Source organism: Triticum aestivum, chromosome 5B (assembly GCF_018294505.1).
Source record: "Triticum aestivum cultivar Chinese Spring chromosome 5B, IWGSC CS RefSeq v2.1, whole genome shotgun sequence".
NCBI lineage: Eukaryota > Viridiplantae > Streptophyta > Magnoliopsida > Poales > Poaceae > Triticum > Triticum aestivum.
The window spans coordinates 693,091,129-693,095,876 of NC_057807.1; the positions used below are offsets into that span (position 1 = coordinate 693,091,129).

Here is a 4,748-nt window from a genome sequence, read left to right on the forward strand (position 1 = left end):
CATGAACAGTGTTCAAATCCACAAAAACTCATGATTTTAAAAAAGTTCTTGAACATATTTTCATAGACATATTCAAGAACAAACGAACCAAAATATAAAAAACAAAATGAAAACCTGGAAAAAGTTTCTATAGAAACAAACCGAAGAGAATTGCTCCCGAATCGAACCTCATCACGCACCTATGCTCGCAGCCTCCAATGCTCGCGCGCCGCCTCACTGCTCAGTTGCTCCGGTGCCGCCGCCGGCCTCCGTCAACCACTGGCCTCCCTCTCGGCCTCCTCACTCTTGAGGACCCCTGCCCCACGCCCACTCCCATCATCCTGCGCGGCCCCGGTCCAATGCGCGGCCCCGATCCAAGGCTGCTGGCTGCAATCTGACCTCGGCGCAGGTGTTTGAAGGAGAGCTCCCTCTGTTTTTGTTCGATTCACTTCTTAGATTTGGGGTCACCAGCCGTCTGATCTGCCGCCTTTTGATGTCGAAATTCTGGCGTGTTTTTATGTGTGCGATTCACGGAACGGGAGGTGAGATGGGCAGTGACATGAAGCAGCCTAGCAGGTTCAACACGAGCGTCTTGTCCGTATGGATATTGGCACTCTTCCTTGCGTCTTCCGGTGATGTTTTTTTTTGCGCCTTCCAGTAATTATCTTCAGGGCAAATTATCATATATAGAATTGCATACAAGTGTTACTAAGATTTTACATACTACTAGTACAGTGCCCGTGCGTTGCCACGGGCCTTAAAAAAATTAAGAACATTCTTTTGTTGATACTGGGTTATTCTTAGCATTACTATGTCTTCCTATTCATTGTGGATTGGCTGTTACTGATTGCATATCAAATGTCACACGTATACAAAAGATAGCCAATAACATACAAAAAATAATTGAAATCCTCTTCACTTGTAATCTATTTCGATAAAAATGTAATTCACTAACATATACTATCAGATCTAACGCAGAAAATAAAGAAAGTGGTACAAGAACATACAACTCGTTACTGTGCATTATAAATGATAGGTGGCACATGGATGCCTTTTTATGCTTAAGACCAATCCTCCCATGAAAGCATGTCTATTTTTATTATCTATTAATTAAAGAGAACACATGCATGATTTTGTTCCCTTATTCCACGATTCTACAACCAGACACTTGATTGCATTTTGCAATTCCCTGGCAAACCATTACACATGAAATTAGGCACTTGAAACATACAGGTGCGACACATACCTAACCATTAAGAACCATGGCAACATAAAATATTTTAATATTTTCCCATCTACTATTCATAGCCTGGACAGGCCCCATCTATTTTTCTTGGCTCGGAAGGACTAAGGCCCCTCCAACTGCGCTCAACCTCTAGTATATCTCTTCTTTGAAAGCCATGAGAACAGTCATTTGGTAAGATCGTTCGTGATTATAAATGGCAATTATGATAACTTAGCATCTAATTTTTTGCAGTAGGCTTTTAACCTAGTGTTTTCCTAAAAAAAAGATACGCAGATGAATAAAGCATTGCTCGAGATAGCATTGTGAGTTGGTTTGTGCTAAGATCATGCGAACTTTCACAAGGATGTCGATAATGACCACCTCATCTAGTAGATTCTCAAGGAAAAATATCCTATTCTACACATATATCAAACCTATATTATTTTTTAGTGTAAATTAAGGCTTGAGATTCAACTTTGGCTTATATGAGTCGATTTTATTTTTTATTTTGTAGGAAACCATGTAAAGTCCACTGATATTTGATAGTTGAAAAATTGGAAACTAAACATTAGCATATTCTAGGGGACCAACACAAGTGAGATATGTGGCCAGCGGTAAAGAATATTGACCACTCAAAACATAAATAAAATTGTTCAACATGATGTACCTGGAAATTATCGGCGTGAATAAATGTCACTTTAAAAAATAGCCTTGAATTTTTCTATAGTTAATTGCCCATGCGATGCAACAGAGACATACATATTTGAGTGGCTCAACTTCAATCGTCCTGTAAATCTTCCCTCCCTCTCTGATCGTCCTCTCTCTACATATATGCCCATCTCCCTTCCTCCTATCTCCCTCTCTCTACATATATCCCCATCTTCCTTCCTCCGGTCTCCCTTCCTTCCACCCTCTCTCGCTCATTGTAGGCGTCACAGGGGACAGACATTTTGTAAAGTACTAATAATTTCCAAGGACCATTGTTCGCCTACATCTATAGCACATGCCTCCCTTCCTCCCACCCACTCTTCCTAAGGTCTTCCTACCTTCCTAAGGTCTTCCCACGACAAATGAAAGGGAACAGAGAAGTAGCGGAGGTTTGCTTCGGATATTCTTCCATTGAGATACCATGCTGAACGGAAGCTTCTTCGTCGATTCCTGCACCTATATAACAATCATCAAGCATATCAAATAGGGCTTGGTGTTCAGTAAACAACTGGAAAGGATTAAATGGAGTCTGCCTTTCACGAAGTGCCTACCAATGTATCCCGTCGGATGTCTCTTGCGTCAACTCTATAAAACACTTGTAACAAACTTCTTCCCTGCTCAATATATTGGAGCAACTATGCTGCATTTGTTAGAAGAAAATGACTCACAAGGAACAATCATTTTCTCTAGATAAAACATAAGAAACAAGTTGTATGTTGACTTACTCCTTTAAATCAAACATGCTCCATGGCATGGCAAAGTCTTCATGTTCCTATCAAAACCGCAACCGAGTTGCAGAAGCACTTGGTCTTATCTCGTAATCTAGCAAATAATCAGAACTACCACCAAATGTGACTACCACGGTACCACAATGCTATGTCATGGTATCACATATCAATCCGTCATGAGTCATAAGACAAGAATAATACTATAGCCAAGATCTAAATGGGGCTTCACTGCATCTACAACTGGATTTTCAAAGAAGCATAACTGAAGCATGTTGAATAAGTACAAACAGATTCTAATGATGTATATCTGTATATGCAGCAAGTTGAAAAGTAAGAGATGCAGACAGCAAGCAATTGTCAGAGCACTTCAAAATATCATGATTAACCGGCGGCAAATAAATCATGAAACATGGGCTGTAACTTTCAACAAATAAACCAAACAACATAATCTCAGCATCCATCGGCATTGCAGGTGACGACCATGTTTGCTGCCCTTGCCATTGTGGTTACGGTCATCCAAATCTTCCTCCTCGTCCCTTGATATAAATAATGCCCAGCATTGTGAACACGGCGACTCGGTTTTGACCTGCATCCATGCGAGTGAGGTGGATCAGAGACTGATCTTGCATGAAAAGAAGAGGAAAACTATGGGAAAATAGAGGAACCCCAATGAATCTTGTTCACATACATTTGGTGTGTAGATGGATGGTTGCGACAGTGGAACAACAACGCATGCCGGCATCAAACGGAATATTTCTTACGACGATCGCTTGCAAGACTCGGTAGGGCGGAGGAGCCTTGGTGTAGATGGCTACGGTCTGTGTCGGCTACGTTCTTTCCATTAGAGCACGTACGTACGCAGTGGTTGCTAAATGTGCACATTCAGCTCAGAATTCAAGAATCAAGAAACTGTATTACTAATAAAGACTAAATGTGCACATTCAGCTCAGAATTCAAGAATCAAGAAACTGTATTACTAATAAAGACTACATGTGCACATTCCAATGGTGAACTACAAGGATGCTACTACAACAGAATTGATATTAAATCGGAATTACAAAAGACTGAAGAAATTACTGTTATAAGCACTCTTCCAAAGTTCAGAACCAGATATACTTGCTAAACTTTGTAAGTTCTTAAACTGTATAAATCTAGGATCCTAAATCTTTTTTCGTTGGCCAACACAAACAATCTGCAAACTTAATAGAAAAGAATGCAAAGAGAAGAAAAGAGGCAAACCTTATGTGTGAATCAATGGATTGTGTGCCCGGCAGCCAAGCCACACCATCCACGCAAATGAGCCTCGTCCAAATTCTTGTACAGTACATTATACGTCCGTTCCATCACGATTGGAACAACCAAACATCAAATAAACGCCAGCCAGCGAGATCCCTAGCCCCCGCTGAGGCGACTGTATCATCATTGTGATCCAGCCAAGGAGCAGCCACGCTTGGCAGGGGAAGGACCACGCCGACGCCATCGACGCAGATGAGCAGCGCGCGACCTGCCCCCACGGGTCCCATCGCAGAAGATGCCGACGGAAACAGGGACCTGGCCGACATCACCTCCATCATCCCGGACACAGTGTGCCAGGATGGCCGCCATGGGGAGTGGCTGCCACAGCCGCGATTCATGCAGAGACGGAAGACGGGGCGCGACAGCGGAGTTGGGAGAGATAGAAGACCGCGGGGCAGTCAGAGGAGGGGGGCGGCGGCAATGATTATGCGTATCTTTGAGTTCGTCAGCAGGGTTTGAAACCGCCCTGCCCTGGAGACTTTGCGGCGGCGATTCCCGGAGTTCGGCGGTGGCGGGATTCCCGGAGTTCGGCGGCAGTGACGCCCCAGCCGCTCCAACCCCTCAGCGATGCGGCCGCCCGCTCCCATCCTCAGTGCCCGCAACACGAGTTGGCGGCTAGGGTTAGCCGCAGCCCACAGGGGCGCGCGCTGGGGGGGAACGGCGAGGAGGTGCTGGGGATCGATGGGGGAGACAGGGGTGGAGCCGCGTTAGTGGCAGCTGACGCGAGAGCCGGATGGCGTCGCCGGTGGCGTCGGCCAGAATCAGATAGGATGGTGGCGGCGGATCTCGGAGGCGAGGAAGGGCTCCGCAGC

At 44.7% G+C, this 4,748-nt stretch overlaps 1 long non-coding RNA gene across 2 annotated transcripts; it reads right to left on the reverse strand.

Annotated features, from left to right (window-relative positions):
- Positions 1-2,013: 2,013 nt before the first annotated feature.
- Positions 2,014-4,748, reverse strand: LOC123117732 (uncharacterized). Of its 2 annotated transcripts, none has more exons than XR_006457490.1 (4): positions 3,880-4,748; positions 2,638-3,226; positions 2,464-2,552; positions 2,014-2,368 (listed from the first exon to the last, which is right to left on the reverse strand). It is a non-coding gene; the product is annotated as an uncharacterized lncRNA (long non-coding RNA). The 2 variants fall into 2 exon arrangements; XR_006457491.1 differs by lacking the exon at positions 3,880-4,748 and adding an exon at positions 3,329-3,477.